This window comes from Giraffa tippelskirchi, chromosome X (genome assembly GCF_054371585.1).
Source record: "Giraffa tippelskirchi isolate mGirTip1 chromosome X, T2T-mGirTip1v1.2.pri, whole genome shotgun sequence".
NCBI classification, from domain to species: domain Eukaryota; kingdom Metazoa; phylum Chordata; class Mammalia; order Artiodactyla; family Giraffidae; genus Giraffa; species Giraffa tippelskirchi.
In genome coordinates this window covers 64329724-64352599 of record NC_137289.1, presented here as the reverse complement: position 1 = coordinate 64352599, position 22876 = coordinate 64329724, and the positions used below count along the sequence as shown (strand labels likewise).

The 22876-nt window shown below is 36.2% G+C and overlaps 1 protein-coding gene and 1 long non-coding RNA gene across 16 annotated transcripts in view; both read left to right on the top strand.

The window, feature by feature from the left end:
* The window catches only part of DIAPH2 (diaphanous related formin 2), a 952992-nt gene that overhangs the window by 324998 nt on the left and 605118 nt on the right, over positions 1-22876 (top strand). The window lies entirely within an intron of this gene.
* On the top strand, positions 101-4352 carry LOC145536282 (uncharacterized). The gene is made up of 2 exons (XR_014075733.1): positions 101-2215; positions 3537-4352. It is a non-coding gene; the product is annotated as an uncharacterized LOC145536282 (long non-coding RNA).

Below are 22876 nucleotides of genomic sequence, written 5' to 3'. Positions count from 1 at the left end.
AGTCTTACATTTGTAATAATCCATTTGGTTTCTGAGGAAATTTTATACTTTTTTTATAAGCAAATTTTTTCTGGAATAATATCAAAATCTGGTAACTAATAAATATGTTTTACTGATTTGATAATTGAACACCTTTTTTATGATTAGATCCTTAACCTCTATGCATGTCATACCTTATTTTGGTACTATGTAGGTAACTTCTCAATCTCATAATGAATCATTGTGGTTTGTGAACTTTTGCTATTTTAACATTGCTATTTTACTAATTATTGCAGAACTGATAGCTTACTTAAGCGTAGGAGTGTTTTTTAGCCTGAGTGAGTCTTTACAACTAAGAAATTGATATATTCCACACTCCCATGCCCTTGGAATTAGCATCTTTACCATTCATTTGTCTGATTTGTCACAACATGCCCTAGAATGTGAGAATGTGAATTTTGGAAGATTCAGAGAGAGAGAGAGAGAGGTGAAAATTATTCCTGTTCAGCCCTTCTAGCTTATCTTATGCAATGGAGGCGCTTGTGCTGTATCTGTTGTTCCTCATAGATTGACACTCACACATACACAGAAATCTGGGGCGAACTAGAGTATTCTGAAGAATTTTGACATTTAAAAAATTCCTGCTAAAGTTTTTTTTTCCCCTTATTTGCTCTTGTAAACTTCACATTTAAAAGATTCTTCAAGGACTCCAGAGATTACTATTTATTATAATCTGGTTTTTTCAATTGAAAAACTAAAACATGCTTATATCAAGGTATTAGTAATAATAATAAAAATATGCATGGTAAGCATATCCCTCCAATCCCAGACTTACAGCTTCTTCCCCAGAGAAAACCACTCTTACTCATTTCTCACATTGCCTCCTAGAAATAGTCTATGCCTATATAAGCATATGTGTTTTTATCACCTTTTGTTTACTTCTTTCTGTTTTCACTTTATATATTTGAATATTATTCCATAGTAGTTTATGTTTATCTACTGTGTTCTTTTTACACAATGCATAGAATTCTGTCATATAGTCCCTGTCTGAATTTATGTAACCAATTACCTATTAATGGATATTGAGATTATTTCCAGTCTTTTCCTATTTCAAGCAATTCTGCAGTGAACATGTATCTACATATATATCTTTGTGCACATAGGACTTGTTTGTAGGATAAATTTTAGAAGTGAAATTCTTAGATGAAATGACATTTTGATAGATATTAGCAAATTTCCTTCCAAAGAGTTTGTATTCATTTATAGTGTACATCTAAAATATATATGAGTACCTGTTTCCCTACAACCTTTGCCCATCTCAGAGGTAAATGGCAAATCATCCATGATACAATTTTTGCTCCTTAAATTAAAAGTGTAAGTAGCTTTTCTTCTCTTCAAAGGCAATTTTAACCTCCTTTTCTGTGAACTTCTTTCTCTACTTCTTTGCACATTTTGTATTGAGCATTTATTCTTTTGCTTATTGATGTATTTATATTGAATCCCATAAGAATTATATGTTTGATAAAATTTTAGAGTCCATCTGGACCTTAGAAATGATTAAACCAAACTCTGTTTTACAGATGAACAAAGTGAAGTTTGATACATGCAGGTTAATATGAAATCCATTAGAGAGTTTCTCAAGATATTGTGGTATAGTGGGAAAAGTCCAGGGGAAATGGAGTCACATACTTGTATTTCAGCTGTGATACTAGTAACCTCTGTGACTGAATTTTCTCATGTATAAAATGAGAAAGGCTGATGTTTAACTAGTAGTATGAGAATTAAATAATGTTATGTATTTAAAGGACCCAGCATGGTGCTTGATATAGCAGGCACTTGATAAATATCAATTCCCCTTTCCTTTTGATTTAACATGATGCCGTGTGTGTGTGTGTGTGTGTGTGTCTTGTTTTAGTTATTGACAATTAATACAACTATTAATTCACCAAGACAATTTCCTGTTCATAAAGCCAGTCAGCTAGAGTAGAAGCCATTCTTATTCTGGCTGCTAAACCATAATCAAACCAAATTAAAATCAAACAAAAGTTATTTAAAGGCTCTCCTGTATTCACTGCTGAGCATTCTGCATTTCCATTCGTCTTAACTCTGATTCTCTTAATTTTCTATGTGCTATTACTACTACTTCTACTTTCCTAATTTTGAGTCCCTGTCACTAAGTTGTGTCCGACTCTTTGTGACCCCATGGAGTGTAGCACACCAGGCTCCTCTGTCCATAGTATTTTTCAGGCAAGAATACTGGAGTGGGTTGCCATTTCCTTCTCCAGGGGATCTTCCCAACCCAGGGATCAAGCCTGTGTCTCCTGTGTCTCCAGAAATTGCAGGCGAATTCTTTACCCACTGAACCATCAGGGAAGCCCTCATTTTGAATATTTGAGTCCAAATCTGGTCGGGAGCACCTTTTGGGTACCATTACTTTTACTAAGATTTATTTCTGAAGGGACATTTAAAGTAACAATTACGCATCATAGCATATTTCATAACACGTGCGTGTGCTCAATTGCTTCAGTCGTGTCTGACTCCTTGTGACCCCATAGAGTGTAGCCCATCAGGCCTCTCTGTCCATGGGATTGATTCTCCAGGCAAAAACACTGGAGTGGGTTGCCATGCCCTCCTCAAGAGGATCTCCCAGACTCAGGGATCGAACCTGCGACTCCATCTTCTGCATTGCAGGCAGATTCTTTACCCGCTGAGCCATCTGGGAAGCCCATATTTCATAACATAGTCAAAACAAACTTTCGTGATACATGCTTCCATTTATTTTAATAACTATTGTATGATCTTAATTGTAACAGTTGAAATTCCTTGTCAATTGCAGTGCCTTGATTCATACTTGGTCAGTAGGTGGCAGGATCAGTAAGAAATCAGCTGGAGGCTGTGGCTCCGGGGAACTGAAACCACACTGCCCTGGCTTTCCTAGCTCCAGGGCACCACTTTTTTCCCTATTCTGCTGCTGTTTGCTACTCTCCCAGTTGTATTCTGGAAGGAGCAACATATTCATTTCTAAGACCTAATTACAAAACTCACAGCTCCAGTGTTCCAAAACCTCTGAGAAATTCCTCCACCTGTAAGAGGTTTGGAAAGCTCACATTTCTGTTCTCCCTAAATGCACTGTAAAGCATTACTAGTCTGTGTTTTTAAAAAAATGTTTCACTTGAGTTTAAATTTGCTTTAGATTGCTAAATAGAAAGAAGTTTTAAAATTAGCTAGTTCTAATACCTATTGTAAATAAATGTGTAAATATTTAATATGGGAAAGTACCATCATATTATATTTTCTATTTGAATTACTTATTCTTAGAGTTGTAGAGAAAATTACTTTAAATTTCCTGTTATAATTCAGAGTATCTCTGTCTTAGGAGAAGATGGATCTCTCATTTCATTTAATTTATATTTGTTGAGTATCCACTATGTATAGCACAGCCTTCCCAGGTGGCATTAGTGGTAAACAGCCTGCCTGCCAATGCAGGCGTAAGAGACGTGGGTTCAAGCCCTGGGTCTTGAAGATCCCCTGGAGGAGGGCACGGCAACCCACTCCAGTATTCTTGCCTGGAAAATCCCATGGACAGTAGAGCCTGGCAGGCTGCAGTCCATAGGGTCACACAGAGTTGGACATGACTGAAGTAACTTAGTACGCATGCACATACTCTATGTGTAAGGTTCTATAATAAATTGGAGGGAGATAAATGAATAAGGTCTTATCTAGTATCAAGGAACATATTTAGTAAGGAAGAGAGAAAGAGGTATACTCCATTTAATCAATTTTTATTAAATATTAGACTAGCTATTTTTTAAAAGCCAAGGGAGCACAAAATGGAAGTAGTTAAATTTGAGCAGGGCAAATGGGGATCCCAGAAGGAGTATAATTTGAGCTGGGCCTTGAATTTTAAGGAAAATTTCAATAGAGGGAGAAGGAGAGAAGGCATTCTAGGCAGAGAACAACATTAGAAAAATAGTAGGAGGGTGAAGTGCAACCTGTGTGGAAAGCACAGCCTGTTGGTCTTGGACTTGGAGGGAAGGTGGTGAGGTGAACTTCACACTGAGGAAATGGGGATTTGTTCTTTAAGCCTTAGGGGCCCAATGATTTGATGATTAACTATTGAGCAGGCCTTTGGCAGACATATAGGTGATTGGAAATTCACAGATAGATGATGGACCATTGATGGTGAATCAATGCCAGTAGGCCAGACAAGATGTGGTAATATCCTGATGAGTATGAATTCTTAATCTCTATAGTTTCTTCCAATTCCCAATGCTGTGTCCCCATGCTTACAATATTTAGTCTCTTCTTACAAGCCCAATGGTGCTGTATGACAAAGTAGATCTCAAAATGCCCTCTGTATCAATAAAGAAAAATGCGTATAAAACAGGTAGTTAGCAAAGACCCTGGACTTTCTCTAGCAGCTCAGATAGTAAAGAATCTGTCTGCAATGCCAGGGACCTGGGTTTGACCCATGGATGTCGAAGATCCCCTGGAGAAGGAATTGGCAACCCACTCAAGTACTCTTGCCTGGAGAATTCTATGGAAAGAGGAACCTGGCAGGTTACACTCCATAAGGTCACCAAGAGTTGGACACAACTCAGCGATTAACACAAGAACATACAGTACTTTTGACTATATGTCATAGATGTAACTGTTGGAATTTGGATATGTTTTCTAGTTTTATTTATTCTTCATATTGATGATATTTGGGGACATATAAACATTAATGTTATAGTAATAGTGTCATTTTTCTTAAAAACCTACAGTAATTATAGGTAATAATGATATTATATGAGTTAAAGTAATGATGGTAATATTAACCAAGCTTGAAATAATAATAAAATATGTAGGTTATAACTGCTAATTTTAATTAGAATTTCTAGGGTTCTCTAGAGGCTTCAGGAAGAACAAAGATAGTCTGTGTGTGTAAGTTGTAAGGAATTTCTTTGGTTTTAATTTTGCTTGGAGGAAATGTAAGAAATAAACATAGAAGGTTAATAAAATTTGGCTTTTTCAATAATATATTTCTTATAGTTCAATTTAGCTTTAATAATAATAGAAAATGGAGGTGTTATAAATATTTCAAATGCATATAAAGATCATTTCCAATGCTTGAGATATTAGGCTAGCTTCAAAATTATTGTGGAACTGAGTCTGAAGATGTATTTATGTAAAAGCAGTTTTCCTCTAGGATCATATTTTAAATTGTATTTCTTAGTCTTTGAATCAGCTGGTTGCTTCTGAAAAGAACCACCCTTGTTTGATTGCTTAACACAATCTTACATATTTAGTGAAAAAAAACACCAAAAAAAATATCAATATCTAATTCATCTGTCTTTATAATATAGATATTCTTGGAATAGAGTTGAAAATAAAAGATGTCAGTCTCAGTGCACAACTCTGATGAATGGTGCTAAAGTGTCCTGAGAGACCTGGTGTCCTAACAAATAATTTGTCATCTTAATGGCATAATATGCATGCTCCTTACTGTAAACCTTAATATGAAAGGGAACAAATGGAGAAGGCTTTAATTCTTTCAGGCAGCCAGCTAAAAACTATACATTTGTTGTTGTTTAGTCAGTAATCCTGTCTGACTCTTGTAACCACAATGGATTGTAGCCCAACAGGCTCCTCTGTCCCTGGATTTTCCAAGCAAAATTAGTGGTCTGGTCTGGTTTAGTTGCTAAGTCGTGTCCAACTCTTGCGACCCTATGTACTGTAGCCTGCCAGGCTCCTCTGTCCATAGGATTCTCCAAGCAAGAATACTGGAGTGGGTTGCTATTTCCTTCTCCAGGGGATATTCCCAACCCAGGAATCGAACTTGGACTCCTGCATTGAAGGCATGTCTTTTACAAACTGACCTATGAAAGTTAAGTTCAGTCACTCAGTCGTGTCCGACTCTTTGGAACCCCATGAACCACAGCACGCCAGGCCTCCCTGTCCATCACAAACTCCTGGAGTTCACCCAAACCCATGCCCATTGAGTCGGTGATGCCATCCAGCCATCTCATCCTCTGTCGTCCCCTTCTCCTCCCGCCCTCAATCATTCCCAGCATCAGGGTCTTTTCAGATGAGTCAGTTCTTTGCATCAAGTGGCTAAAGTATTGGAGTTTCAGCTTCAACATCAGTCCTTCCAATGAACACCTAGGATTGACCTCCTTTAGGATGGACTGGTTGGATCTCCTTGCAGTCGAAGGGACTCTCAAGAGTCTTCTTCAATACCACAGTTCAAAAGCATCAATTCTTCGGTGCTCAGCTTTCTTTATAGTCCAACTCTCACATCCACACATGACTACTGGAAAAACCACAGCCTTGACTACACGGACCTTTGTTGACAAAGTATTGTCTCTGCTTTTAAATATGTTGTCTAGGTTGATCATAACTTTCCTTCCAAGGAAAGTTTTAATTTTAATTTTAATTTCTTGGCTGCAATCACCATCTGCAGTGATTTTCGAGCCCAAAAAAATAAAGTCAGCCACTGTTTCCACTGTTTCCCCATCTATCTGCCATGAAGTGATGGGACCGGATGCCATGATCTTAGTTTTCTGAACGTTGAGCTTTAAGCCAACTTTTTCACTCTTCTCTTTCACTTTCATCAAGAGGCTCTTTAGTTCTTCTTCGCTTTCTGCTATAAAGGTGGTGTCATCTGCATATCTGAGGTTATTGATATTTCTCCCGGCAATCTTGATTCCAGCTTATGCTTCATCCAGCCCAGTGTTTCTCATGATGTACTCTGCATATAAGTTAGATAAGCAGGGTGACAATATACAGCCTTGATGTACTCCTTTTCCTATTTGGAACCAGTCTGTTGTTCCATGTCCAGTTCTAACTGTTGTTTCCTGACCTGCATACAGGTTTCTCAAGAGGCAGGTCAGGTGGTCTGGTATTCCCATTTCTTTCAGAATTTTCCACAGTTTATTGTGATCCACACAGTCAAAGGCTTTGGCATAGTCAAGAAAGCAGAAATAGATGCTTTTCTGGAACTCTCTTGTTTTTTCAGTAATCCAGTAGGTGTTGGCAATTTGATCTCTGGTTCCTCTGCCTTTTCTAAAACCAGCTTGAACATCTGGAAGTTCACGGTTCACGTATTGCTGAAGCCTGGCTTGGAGAATTTTGAGCATTACTTTACTAGAATGTAAGATGAGTGCAATTGTGTGGTAGTTTGAGCATTCTTTGGCATTGCCTTTCTTTGGGATTGGAATGAAAATTGACCTTTTCCAGACTTGTGGTCACTGCTGAGTTTTCCAAATTTGCTGGCATATTGAGTGTAGCACTTTCACAGCATCATCTTTTAGGTTTTGAAATGGCTCAACTGGAATTCCAGCACCTCTACTAGCTTTATTCGTAGTGATGCTTCCTAAGGCCCACTTGACTTCACATTCCAGGATGTCTGGCTCTAGGTGAGTGATCACACTATCGTGATTAACTGGGTCGTGAAGTTCTTTTTTGTACAGTTCTTCTGTGTATTCTTGCCACCTCTTCTTAATATCTTCTGCTTCTGTTAGGTCCATACGATTTCTGTCCTTTATTGAGACCATATGAGGGAAGCTAATAGTGGCTTGCTATTTCCTCCTCCAGGGGATTTTTCCCAACCCAGGGATTTCTTACATTGTAAGATGATTCTTTACCACTAAGCCACCTGGGAAGCCTCAAAAAATGGGCATACTTTTGTACAATTTCATCATTTATATATATATATATATATATATATATATATATATTCTTTGAATTTCTATACATATACTGATTATCGCCTTGTCAACGTTTTTTTTTATTATGAACATTTTAAGTGTTTTAATTTAGGATGATGCAACTTTTTATTTCCTATTGAGGTGTTTTGGCTTTGAAGAGTCATCTTCTTTATGCAAAATAGGAAATAAGGAATTTGTGAGGCAGAGATCCATGCCATTACTTAATTATAAGAGTCACTATTAACTATAACTCAGATGACCATTATATCTACTACTGTGGGCAAGAATCCCTTAGAGGGAATGGAGTAGTTGTCATAGTCAACCAAAGAGTCCAAAATGCAGTACTTGGATGCAATCTCAAAAATGACAGAATGATCTTTGTTCATTTCCAAGGCAAACCATTCAATATCACAGTAATCCAAGTCTGTGCCCCGACCAGTAATGCTGAAGAAGCTGAAGTTGAATGGTTCTATGAAGACCTACAAGACCTTCTAGAACTATCACCCAAAAAAGATGTCCTTTTCATTATAGGGAACTTGAATGCAAAAGTAGGGAGTCAGGAAGTACCTGGAGTAACAGGCAAATTTGGCCTTAGAGTACAGAATGAAGCAGGGCAAAGGCTAATGAGTTTTGCCAAGAGAACGCACTGGCCATAGCAAACACCCTCTTCCAACAACACAAGAGAAGACTCTACACATGGACATCACCAGATTGTCAGTACCGAAATCAGATTGATTATATTCTTTGCAACCAAAGATGGATAAGCTCTATACAAAACAAGAAGCAAAAACAAGGCCAGGAGATGACTGTGGCTCAGATCATGAACTCCTTACTGCGAAATTCAGACTGAAATTGAAGAAAGTAGAGAAAACCACTAGAACATTCAGGTATGACCTAAATCAAATCCCTTATGGTTATACAGTGAAAGTGACAAATAGATTCAAGGGATTAGGTCTGATAGGCAAAGTGCCTGAAGACCTATGGACGGAGGTTCGTGACATTGTACAGGAGCCATGGATCAAGACCATCCCCAAGAAAAAGAAATGCAAAAATGCAAAATGGCTGTGTGAGGAAGCCTTACAAATAGCTGTGAATAAAAGTGAAGCGAAAGGCAAAGGAGAAAAGGAAAGATATACCCATTCGAATGAAGAGTTTCAAAGAATAGCAACGAGAGATAAGAAAGCCTTTCTCAGTGATCAATGCAAAGAAATAGAGGAAAACAACAGAATGGGAAAGACTAGAGATCTCTTTAAGAAAATTAGAGATACCCAGGGAACATTTCATGCAAAGATGGGCACAATAAAAGACAGAAATTGTATGGACCTACCGGAAGCAAAACATTAAGAAGAAGTGGGAAGAATACACAGAAAAACTATACAAAGAAGATCTTCATGACCCAGATAATCACGATGGTGTGATCAGCAACCTGGAGCCAGACATTCTGGAATGGAAGTCAAGTGGGCCTTAGGAAGCATCACTACGAACAAAGTTAGTGGAGGTGATGGAATTCCAGTTGAGCTATTTCAAATCCTAAAAGGTGATGCTGTTAAAGTGCTGCATTCAATATGCCAGCAAATGTGGAAAACACAGCAATGACCACAGGACTGGAAAATCTGAAAGAGTAGCAATGCCAAAGAATGCTCAAACTACCGCACAATTGCACTCATCTCACATTCTAGTAAAGTAATGCTCAAAATTCTCCATGCCAGGGTTCAGCAATATGTGAACCATGAACTTCCAGATGTTTAAGCTGATTTTAGAAAAGGCAGAGGAGCCAGAGATCAAATTGTCAACCTCTGTTGGATCAGTGAAGAAGCAAGAGAGTTCCCGAAAAATATCTACTACTTCTGCTTTATTGACCTTGCCAAAGCCTTGGACTTTGTGGGCCACAACAAACTCTGGAAAAATTTAAAGAGATGGGAACACCAGACCACCTGACCTGCCTCTTGAGAAATCTGTATGCACGTCAGTAAGGAACAGTTAGAACTGGACATTGATCAACAGACTGATTCCAAATTGGGAAAGGAGTATGTTAAGGCTGTATATTGTCACCCTGGTTATTTAATTTATATGCAGAGTACATCATGAGAAACGCCGGCCTGGATGAAGCACAAGGTGGAATCAAGATTGCTGGGAGAAATATCAGTGACCTCAGATATGCAGATGACACCACCCTTATGGCAGAAAGTGAAGAACTAAAGAGCCTCTTGATGAAAGTGAAAGAGGAGAGTGAAAAAGTTGGCTTAAAGCTTAACATTCAGAAAACTAAGATCATGGCATCCGGTCCCATCACTTCATGGCAGATAGATGGGGAAACAGTGGAAACAGTGGCTGACTTTATTTTTTTGGGCTCGAAAATCACTGCAAATGGTGACTGCGGCCATGAAATTAAAAGACTCTTATTCCTTGGAAGGAAGGTTATGGCCAACCTAGATAGCATATTAAAAAGCAGAGACATTACTTTGTCAACAAAGATCTGTCTAGTCAAGGCTATGGTTTTTCCAGTAGTCATGTATGGATGTGAGAATTGGAATATAAAGAAAGCTGAGCGCCAAAGAATTGATGCTTTTGAACTGTGATGTTGCAAAAGACTCTTGAGCGTCCCTTGGACTGCAAAGAGATCCAACCAGTCCATCCTAAAGGAGATCAGTCCTGTGTGTTCGTTGGAAGGACTGATGTTGAAGCTGAAACTCCAATACTTTGTCCAGTTGATGTGAAGAACTGACTCATTGGAAAAGACCCTGATGCTGGGAAAGATTGAAGCCAGGAGGAGAAGGGGACGACAGAAGATGAGATGGTTGGATGGCATCAGTGACTCAATGGACATTAGTTTGAGTGGACTCCGGGGGTTGGTGATGGACAGGGGGGCCTGCTATGCTGCAGTCCATGGGGTGGCAAAGAGTTGGACTCCCCTGAGCAACTGGACTTAACTGAAGAGTTACTATTGGCAAAGAGAAATTGAGACAGTGTATCCTAAACTTTCTAAATGAGTTCCCTCCGAAATAGCTTTTTCCTGACTGTACTACTTCTCCCTGTATTGTCACTACAAATAAAAATAATAATAGCAATGAAAATAATAACAAGAATGTCACATTTATTATGCTTTGCTGTGTCCCAAGAGATGTGATGAACATTTCATAATTCATATCTCATTTGTCCCTAAAGATCTATATTATTGTTTTATAGGTGAGGAAACTAATCTTATGGGATATTATGAATTATGTCTTGGTTACACAGCTAGTAAGTGGCATAGCTGTGGTTGGAACCCAGTTTCATTCTTAGTCACTTCCCCATGTTGTAATAATGGCTTTTATGCCCTTAGTATCATAATTTGTGAGTTTTTTTGCATAGTTAACTGATTCCTTTTTAATACAATTATATATATATATATTGCATGTATTACAAGATTATATATATGAAATGTGTAATCCTATTATCCTGGAACTGAATATAGTACTTTAGAGCTTAAACCAAATCTTGGAAGGTGTATGTTTGGAAAGGAATGAGGGTGTTTTTTCTGTGACTATGATTTTTAAGACATTTTCTGGACGGAATCTATCAATTGTAAAGCATCGCTATGACTTGCAATCTGTCTCTTCTAATAATGAATGAAGGAATGCGGTCTTCGTTTCATTAGGCATTTTGTAAGGGTATATTAATATACATGTGATACATAAAGTAATGAAATCAATTTTCATGGTGCTCCTTTGAGGCTAGCTTTATAGCATTATACATAGCTTGGGTTATTTTAATATGATTTTTTTTAGCTATGAGTTAGTGAGACTGTCTCTCCTCATTTCAGTAATTTTTGCTTATAAACACTGTATGGATTAGGCACAATAACAGGTGTTCAGTTGATAACATTTACAATTCACAGAGATACTCATTTACATTTAGAATTATTGTTCTAGCTAAATTAGTTTTATTTTGGTAAATAGAAATTTTTACATAGAAATCCAGTGGAATTTCTTCACACAACTATATAAAACTATAAAGAGGTGTGTTTTGATCCAAGTGTATATTGATGGCAGTTATACCAGTTCCAGACTATATATTTTACATGATATAAGAAGTAAGAGAAGAGATTTCTCTAGTTTGTTTACGAGAAATACATTTAATTTAGGAAAGTGCAAATATGGTAGCTTTTCTGAGGCAATATATATAAGTAATCTCTTTGGCCTATTAGTCTTATTGGTTAGAGTAGATTAAATTATTTTTAATATGTTATTCAGTAATATCTGAGTGTTGCCTTGCTTTCACTAATTTTGAAGTGTTTTTTGGTATCCTTATTATTATAATTTTAATTCATATTATTTACCGGTTTCTTATTTGCTTATTTTTTTTCCAGTTTTATTGTAGCATAATTGATATATCATGTTGTGTAAGTTTTGGGTATGCAAGGTAATGATTTGATATATGTGTATGTTATATGTATATTGCAAAATGATCACCACAATAAATTTAATTTAAATTTTTTTCCTTGTGATGTAGCTATTTACTGTTAGTACCTCAAATAATACAATACAGTATAGATCACTATAGTCACCATGGTGTACATTACATCACCAAAACTTTATTTTACCTTTTGTCCTTTGGAAATTTGTACCTTTTGTCCATCTTCATCCAATTCCCCTACCCTCTATCCCTTGCTTCTGTCAACCACAATTCTCATCTCTGTTTTTTGGGGGCATATCATGTTTGTTTGTTTTTTTAGTTTATTTATCTATTTTTTAACTTTACAATATTGTATTTGTTTTGCCATACATTGACATGAATCCACCATGGGTGTATATCATGCTTAACATCTTGTAGGTGTGGTGATTGAGGGAGCTAAATTAAGTGCCCTCCAATTACTGTATGGAAGGTGACTCAAAAATTAAAAAGTATAACTTAAAAATATCACTTGCATTTTAACACAGGTTTCTAGAAATACAGTTATACTTGAAAACAGGTCCACATTTTTGTGCATGTTGAAAGAATTTTAAGTTCTTATTTTATTGTTGTGGATAATATTAGTTGCCTATAGTTTCATAACAAATTATCCCCAAATTTAGCAGCTTAAATGAATTCATATTTATTTTCTCACAGTTTCTAGAATCATGGCAGAGGTTAGCTGAGTCCTTTGCATCAAAGTCTGTCACGTGGCTGCCTATGAGGTGTTGCCAGGGTTGTGGTCTTATCTGAAGACTTGAATTGGGGATGATTTCAGTTCACCCATATGATTTTTGACAGCATTCCTTTTCTCTAAAACTATTGAGCTGAGGTCCTCCATTTGTCTTTACTGGGTTTTGTATGGAGGCTGCCCTCAGTTCCTTGCTTCATGGGCCTCGCAGTAATGTAGCTCACAAAAGACAGTTTGCTTCATCAAATTGTGCACACCCATAAGAAGTGGAAGTCACAGTCTTTTATAACCTAATTTCATCATTGGAAGCAACTAACTGGGTCCAGCCCTGAAACACAAGGTGAGGAAATTTACTCAAGGCCATGAATATCAGGAGGCAGGGAGCATTTGGGAGCCATTTCAGAAGCTGCCTACCATGTAGATTATTTATGATTAGATTTCTCAGTAATTATATGTGCTATGACATCTCTCTCCTTGATGCGTTTAAAAGAATCCTAAGTGGTCTCTCTGCCTTCAGTCCTCTTGCCTTGTCATTGGTTTTCTACAACCTACTCAGAATTGTCTTTCTAAAATATAAATTATCATAACACTTGTATGATTGGAATGTTTCACTGACCACCCATTGTCTTCTAGGGAACATCTAAACTCATCCTTTTCATAGTTATTTGCCTCTTCACTCCCTCTAAAATGTCCTTAGACTGAACTCTTTTGTTCTGGAAACAGATACAAGGCTTTGCAACTTCTCTCCAAACTTTCACCAGTTCTTCATTTAGATGACACTTTTGTCAGAATGCATTATAATTCTCTTCATTCTTTTGACTCCATCAGACACTGAACTTCTTGCAGTGAGGAAGAAATATTGCCATTTTGTTTACTGTTGATTCCCAGCATGTAGTACAGCTTCTGGGAAGTATGTGTGTTCGATGAACAGACAAGTGAATTACAGTCGTGTGTACTAGTAGCTCAGTGCTAGCAAATTCACCTGCGAATGCAGGAGATGCAGGAGTCGTGGGTTTGACCCCTGGGTTGGGAAGATCCCCTGGAGTAGGGCATGGCAACCCACTCCAGTATTCTTGCCTGGAGAATCTCATGGACAGAGGATAATGGCAGGCTACAGCTCATGGGGTTGCAGAAAGTCAGACATGACTGAGTGTGCATGAGAATATGAACACATATATATGTATTTAGTTTCATAGTACCAACCAAATAGAGTACAGGTGCTAACCTAAAATTTAGGCACATACTAAGAAGTGCATGTGTATTTAATGATTGATTCTGTGATATATATATATATATATATATATATAAAAAATAGAGTCTGTTTTTTGAAAATTCTTCTAACTAATTAAATACTAGAGAACTACATAATTGAGTCTGGCCGTGGTAGTTTGTTAATTTGTCATTTAAGTTCCTATGATTTAGTAATTCACTTCATTTAGGGGTGTATATGTGTGTGTGTGTGCAACCACAGATTTTTTTTAAATTTTCAAATATGAAAGTCTGATTTTTCCAATAGTGGCCTATGGTTGATTTAGTCAAGAGTTTTAAAATTTATGGCTGGCCCACTTAAGTAAACAGGTGGATGTCTATTTCCTGATTTGTTGATTGACCCTTTGGAAAGTACCTAATTTCTTATTGTCTCTGTTTAACCAACTATACGCCTGCAATGCAGATGTGATTTGATCTCTGAATCCAGAGATACCCTGGAGAAAGAAATGGCAACCCACTCAGTATGCTTGCCTGGGAAATCCCCTAGACCGAGGAGCCTGGCGGGTTACAGTCCATGGGGTCCCTAAAGACTCAGGCATGACTTTGTGACTAAACAACAACAAAAGTAGAGTTATGATCAGTAAAGTAGAAAAACCATCAAACAGAATTTTGTGAGAGTGAAGATAACTATCACAGACTCAACCAAACTAATAATTTTAACAATTATAAATGTTGATATTTGTAGTGCACTTACTATATGCCAGATACTTGAAGTGTTTTCCATTTATTGTTTCATTTCATTTTTTTTTTATCTATCCTATGCTGTAGACACTATGATTGTAGCTGTTTTGCAGATAAGTAAATTGGAGTAGGAAATCAAACTCAAGCAGGATGATTTTGCATCCCGTGTGCTTAACTTCTTTGCTCTGCTTACTCTGTGGGCAAAATCATGGAAATAGGGTGTATTAGAGCCAGCCTGAATCCATAGCCTGTACTTTTCAACAGGACCACATCTCTCTGTAGTATGATTGTGCAGATAAAAGCTCTATTATCAGAGACCTCAATTCAAGATACACTTCTCTGTCCCACAGGACAAAGATAGTCTATTTATGTGATCTTTCCCTTTGAAGTAATTTATTCTGTGTACTCAGTCCTACCTAGCTTATGGCATTAATCTATTTCTGTTAATGCAACTCAGTAAAAGTGTACTCAAAAAGTTACAGAACTCAATTTGCCCACTAAATAAACAAACACAATGTACATATGGTGTGTTGAAAAGCATAGCTCACAATATAAAACTGATCTAGAAAGAATGAAAATATATTGAAATTCTTAGCCAGTCTTGGCTAAGTCCTCTACATATTTGTGGTCTACCTTTAGTTTATCCATGGCCCAATATTAATACTAGTCTGATATCTCCCTGCCCCCCAATAACATTTCCGCATGCTCTTTATCATGTGTTGATACTGGCTTAAGGATCATATTTTTAATTGAAATTAATTTTATAGGAGCCTAAGCAAAGTAGGTGATGCATTCAAATGGCAAATATAACTATTATGAATTATCAATGTCCCCTCCATGGGAATGGCTTACTGAGAGTCGACTGTGTCTGGCTTCACATGATAAGAATAGACTGATAACATGCTCCTGGCAGTGTGGGAGCAATGTGCTGTTTCCTGGCATATAGTTGCTTTTAATAGAAAGTAGTCAAATTAACTGCTCTTTGACATGTGATGCTATTAGGATATTTGTAGCTTTCTTTGAAAAAAGAAGCTGGTGTGATTAGATACCTTTTGTTCCATTAACTGCATTAATAAAGATGCTATCACTCCTCTCTTAGGTTTTACATACTATTTACTGTTTCGGTACCAATGAGATCACATTCTTGTTAATTATTGGCATTTTTATTCTATTTCACATGCTTTTGTTTTCTCAGTGCTGACAGTTTAAGTATTTAAATAATTGTATTATCAAATGTTAATATGTCTGTATGATAGATCAGAACATGGTCCTAAAATCTTTGTATCATAATTTCATAGACATTCATTTTATTAATAAATCATCATTTGGCATTACATAGCATCTTAATCCATTTTAGGGCAAAAACTGAACACATAAAAAGACAAAATTATAGGAAATTAATTTCTTAGATTTGAAACAGGATTTGGGGGCATATCTAGACCTTGGGCTTCCCTGGTGGCTTGGACGGTAAAGTATCTGCCTGCAATGTGGGAGACCTGAATTCAATCCCTGGGTTGGGAAAAATCCCCTGGAGAAGGGAATGGCAACCCACTCCAGTATTCTTGCCTGGAGAATTCCATGGACAGAGAGAGAAGCCTGGTGGGCTACAGTCCATGGAGTCACAAACAGTTGGATATGACTGAGCAACTTTCACTAGCCCTTTAAAAATATTTCTGAGATAAAGTTTAACTAAGGGGTTCCTTTGGAATTTAAAATTCTTTAATTTTTCCTGAGATGACTTCTAATTAGCCACATAGTTTTTTAGGATCATATATATATATATATATATATATATATATATGAAAGCAGTGGGATTTTTAATATTCTGCTTGTCACTTGGTCTACTAATGGTGTCTCTTATCTTTATAAAAAGATGATGGTATCCACTATAATTAATAGGCCATGATACTATTTTGATTTCCATGATAGTGATGTTTTTAAGCTGATCATTTCATCAGTTTTTGCCTAATGTTTCTTATGACCAATGATACTCATTTATGATGACATTGAGTTTGGGGTAGAGTTTGTATCCATAGTGCACAGACAAGATAACCAACTCAGTAAGCCTTGAATGATATTTAGGTAATATGATGACAAAGATAGCTGTCAGCTCTTTTAAACAACCTTTTCTATGGTAGATATGAATTTGATAGCATTAGCTTTTTGTAGTAGCAATGCCTGACAACAGCTTCATACTGTAGGATTCTTGAGTTGTCTAGTGCTGAAGACTTACAGAAGTGCTTTTTTAATTTAGTACCTTACCAGAGCAGGATATAGCCATATGTTGTTAATTGTGTGGTGGAAAAAAAGCAAGGCAATAAATTCTTAATTTTGGTCTTTTCAGTGACATAACTGAATATATTTTAACTAAGCTTTTGTTGAGAGAGTTAGTAACTTATACAAAGCCTTTTCATCATTGTTCTAATATTATGGTATCATTTTCACTTTGTTTTAGTGATAGTCTACATTTCTTAATACCTTCAGAGACATTGAGGCTTCCTTGGTGGGCAGATTATAGTTGTGCCTTGACATTTACGTATTGCATAATATTTGCTTGGGAGTTATTACCAGTAAATAAGTTTATTAAATTAGGCATTAGCTAGGAGTTAATAAAATAAGTCTTAAGAGTTTACTCTGACTTTTTTTATTAATATTTACAAGTGACTATAAATGAGTAATCTTTTTTTTACAATTTAGTATTTATGAGATGTATGTGACAGCTCTCAGTTCTTTTGTGAAATAGAATTGAATGTATAGACCTTTCGGGAGTATAAGTGGAAGGCAAAGGCAATTAAATGTTGTATGTTTTTATAGTGGTCTTTTTCTTGCATTTCAGAATCTTTAGCTTGGGTGTGTTTGTGTGTTTTTGTTTTTTTTTTAATTAGGAGTAAGAAACAAATGAAAAGATGAAAACAACCTTCCTTTGGAAAGATTTACTCTGGCTTATTTAAAGATTTTTCAAAGATAATTTTAAACCTTTGTTGGTGGAGAGAAAAATGTGCTCTTGGCCTTTGTAAAACCCATATTGGTCCTCTCTCACACCTTAAGTTTCTTCTGGATTGTATAGAAAACTGGGTATTTACTATTGAATGTATTCATAGTCTTAAGGATTACAATGCATTTGTCCTGTTTGGAGTGTTATTTTAAGTCGTAAGGCTCTCTTTCTGTAGATCGTCTTAATTCCCTCATCCTCAGTTTTTTCCGTTGTAGCAATGGCAATATTGTTGCTAAGGGCCCAACAAACACCTCAGGATTGATATGGTTAGAAGTGCAATGGTGGTGTTAGTCGCTCAGTCACGTCCAATTGTTTGCGACCCCACGGACTGTAGCCTGCCAGACTCCTCTGTCATGGAATTCTTCAAGCAAGAATACTGGAGTGGGTAGCCATTCCCTTCTCAAGGGGATCTCAAATTCATTCATGAACATGGTAGGTTCAGTTTGATCTGTGAGCATTCTGTTGACTGGTTGCCAAGGGTACTCTGCATTTCTTTTGACAACCAGGAATATACATATGAACTAGAACTTCAGTGTTTATCTACTAGGAGAATATGGATATACTGACAGAGAAGATTTGATTCATAAAGCATTTGTTACATACCACACGTTCTTCTGAACTTTTTACATATATGAAATCGTCTGATTAATCCTCAGGAAAGAAATGTATGTGATGATGTTCTTATCTCTTATTCTGTAGATAACTGAGTCAGTGACTTGCTCAAAGGTAACAAGGATAGTAGGTAGCAAAGCTGAGTTTGAACCCAGTGCCCTTACTTATGCCACAAACTGCCAGGTTCCAGTTCATTTATATAACTGGTTCTGTCAGTTATATAAGCAGTAATCTAGGTTCCTTTTATACACTTATGAAGTATATATCAAAGAAACCGCAGTCCACTTCTACCGGCCTGATAGATGCTTAGGCAGGTCTGAGGTTTATCTGGAAGCCAGAATGGTTGTGACAGCAGGAAAGAGTGTTAGTCTCGTTCAGTGATTTACGCTGAGTGTGGGAGAATTTCCAGAGTATCCACATTTCTGAATTGCTCTCAGTCTGACAGTGTTACTCATTCATGGCATTTAAGTGTACTTGTTTTAGATTCAAATCCTGAACTTGAAAAGGACATGAAAAACTCTTAACAGAAGTTGCTGCTGATGTTTTAAGCCCTCCTATTATGTATTAATTCTTACCAAAAAGTCTTTCCCACTGTAACTGCTCTATAGGAAGGGTTCAGAATTTCTTTTTAGACATTTCTATAGGATGTTTTGCAAATTTATTTCACTGTTCTATTAAAAGCTGAGGATTCTTAACAGATATCACTCTGTCTTGCATTTGATATAGTATTTATATATTGATCATTATTCCCTACCCTACTAACAGGAGAGGATTAGATTCTGTCAGTAATGTTCTCTCTTCCTGGAGGCCTCCAGTTCATCTGACTTGGGAGCTAAATTATATTTCACACCTATAATGTAAATATTAATGCTTTCCTAATAGTCTTTTGAAGTGTGGGGTTTTGAGTTTCAAGGTCATTTCCAAATGTCTGCTACGAAGTGACTGTGTAACAGTTGCAAGCATGACATGTATTTTGACTGAAAGGAATCAATATGTCAACTTATCAACAGATATTTTTTATACTGTTTTGAATTGAAAGCTTTAATCAACCTACTGAAAATGTATAAACCATTTGGAAGACTGTAAAGTTTAATTTTATAACAATTTTTATCAAATATATATTAAATTGAAATGATGCCATGCCATTTTTATTTCTTGTATGAAACTTGATCATTTATAAATTCATTTATAAATAATTTATAAATTTATAAATTATTTATAAATGAATAAAAATCATTTATTAAATGCCCATCATTACTGGCCTGCTACAATGTTTGGTATCCAATGGGCATTCCCTTCAAGTTTCAACTTCCCAATTTTGAATTAAGGTTTGACTAGAGGGTTTACATAAAATATTTTAAATTTGAATCAGTAAAAGAGGTTATATAAATGGGATTTGATACATCAGTATTATGGATAATATATGCATTTGTAACGTATCGATAGTTGCACACTATGAATAATGAAATCTATTGGTAATTACCTAGAATCAAGTTGCTTTGAATATTTCTGAACACATTTTATCCTGAATGCTGCCTTTAAGGAAATTCACCTTGAAACCAATTAAACTTTCCATGCAGAAACTAACATAGTTGCCAGGATATTGGAGTCTGTGGAATGACTGTATATAGAACATCAGTATTTTAGTTATTGTGTTAAAATTCATCATTGTGATCTTTGCAGAAGAAATAAAAATATGCTCTGCTTTATTATTTATATTATGTATATCTGAATGATAGAAATAGAAAATGTAAGCAATGACTCTTCTAGTAATGCTTTCATACTTTAGGATATGTGCCCTGAAATTTATAGTTAAAGCAGCCTATTTCCTTTACTATATAGAAGTGGAGAACTGTGGCACATGTAACGTTGGACAGGTCTTTGCCAGTCAAAATGGACAGTATTTTGATGTACTAATAACTTTTATTGAAGGCACCAGTTATGAGTTAAATACACCATCTAATAGGCTTAATATATTATGCTAACCACTGTACAGAATTTGCCAGTTGATGGCAATGCATTTTCCAAGAGATATTCAATGCTAATCTCCATTACTAAGCAGTGATTTTTTTGAGACTAAATTTTAGTAAAAGATGACATAGTTTTTTTTTAACCTTCCTGATAATAATGTGTATAAATTCAATATAACTAAACTTTCTAAAATGGTCCTGTTTGCACATATTTACCTCAGACATGTACATCTCCTCTCTCCCAGTGAACCCAGATAACTTTGCATAGTCAACAGAGTGACAAATTTATATTTCACAAATCTTGAGTCCACTGATGCTTGGGTATTGGGAGCTGTATTTCCATATGCAGGTATTAATAAGTGACCTACATGGAGACTAATTTACTGTAGAAATGAGATAACAGCATTATTCTAGCACTTTCTCCAAACTGCCATTGAGGCTATGTGTTCCTTGTCTTATTTGCTCATTCAACAAATATGTATTGAATTTCTATCATATGCTCTACACTACTAGCTTTCTCAGAATACTTATTGTTCCATCAGGCCTGTGACCCACGAATGAGTAATGAATTCTCAGTGGTGGAAAAGGATTTTGTTTATCTTGTTTTGTCATGACAGAATCCTTGTACTCCTGCATTTTGGCTATTTTTTTCTACTAGGATTTCCTAGGATCTAAATTATTTATTGTTGTTGGGTAGACACACTTAAACTGTTAGGTGTTAACTGGACCACTGTATTCTATGATAGACAGTATTTTCTAGAAACTATCTGCTTAGGTATTCTCATATTTCTGCCCTATTTTTATCTGAGTTCTCTTGTTGCTTCCTAAAACTCAGTACAATGAAAAAGTTCCAGTGGACTTTGCAGTCGACCTGTGATTTGGAAATGAGAGTGAAAACGACAGCAGTTAAAGAATATCCAAAAAAAGGAAATTCATAAGAAAGACTGATATGCTTGTCACCTTGCTATGGCACTTGGTTTACAAAATTAATACAGTAATGGAATTTTTTTTTTGAGGGAACTGCTTATATTTTCTCAGACTTTTTTTAAAAATTTATTTTCAAGAAGTATATAGTAAACACTAAAAACTATGAGTTCCTTAATAATAATCAGCAAATTTGTTTTTCTTTGCATTCTTATATTCACAAATAAAAATATTAAGCACCTACTCTGTGCCAAATTCTAGCCTTGGGCAGGGGTGTTGGGAGAGGATATTGTTGTAGTTAATGCAATCTTGATGCTCTGGGAACTTACAGTCTAACAGCAACAATATAATAATAAGGACCTCATGGACTGTACCCACCAAACTCCTCTGTCTATAGGATTTTCCAGGCAAGAGTACTAGAGTGGGTTGCCATTTCTTCCTCCAGGGCATCTTCCTGACCCAAGAATCAAACCCACCTCTCCTGCACTGGCAGGCAGATTCTTTACCACTGAGCCACCTGGGAAGCCTAAAATAATAAACATGCCATTAAATTAATATGCATTTCAGATGTTATTATATATTCTAAAGATGATAAAATACAATGATGTGGTAGAGAATTCCTTAGGTGGATGATTAAATGTGATGGTTAAGGGGAGTCATTTTAAAGAATGTGAATTGGGGAATTTAAAACACGTATCTGCAGAAGCCAGCAGGACTTGTTGATGGGTTGGGTACAGTAGTATAAAAGAAAAGTCATTGATCACTCGTAGATTTGGAACATGAGCCAAATAAAGTACTGTACATCAAGTTCCTATTCTAGCCACTGAATCAGAAAAGACTGAGAGAGATGGTGTTGGCAGAAATGGTGGTCAGAGGATTAAAATAATATAATAATCAAGAGAAAACCATCTTTGGATATACTATGCTAATATTTCCAGAGGTAAGAATTATAGCTTGAATTAGTTCAATGTTGATGCACGAATATAAAATATATCTCTTTGGCATTAACCTTTGCTTCAGCTCTAGGGGTTTGTGCCTCTTTTGATTTGACTGTAAAGACAACCTTTACTTTATTCTCTGTGTTTTACTATTTGCTGAAATGAACATTGCACTTTTAAGTGTTTCTTTTGATTTACTCTAGACTGAGATCATATTGAGTACTAGGTATGAATTCATTATGAAAGGAACAATTTTGCTCTGATGAACAGAGAATTTTATTCTCATTCCAGCTAAATCTGTGATCTAAGGAAGATCTTTACCTTTTTTTTGTGCCTGAGAGGCACCGAAAGTATACTGATAAAAACCCTGTTGTCAAGTTCAGAAAGAAATGTAGATCCCTTCTTTCAGATCTTCTACTAAATAGCTGGAAGCACCATATTTCAAAGGCTGCTTTCCAGATAGAAATAATACCCTCTATCTAAGAAACTGAAAAATTTTATGCATCATCTTATTCTAGGAATTGAGAGTAAATTTAGTGTCTATTAATTTTTGGGAAGTTGCCAAAATGGATTATCCATATGTGACAAAATTGTTCACGTAACTTTTAAAGTGTTCTTCCTGTGGTTGTATTATTTATGATAGATACTAAAAGGCCTCCTCATTCTTTTCTTAGTGCTTGTCGCTTAAGCAGCTA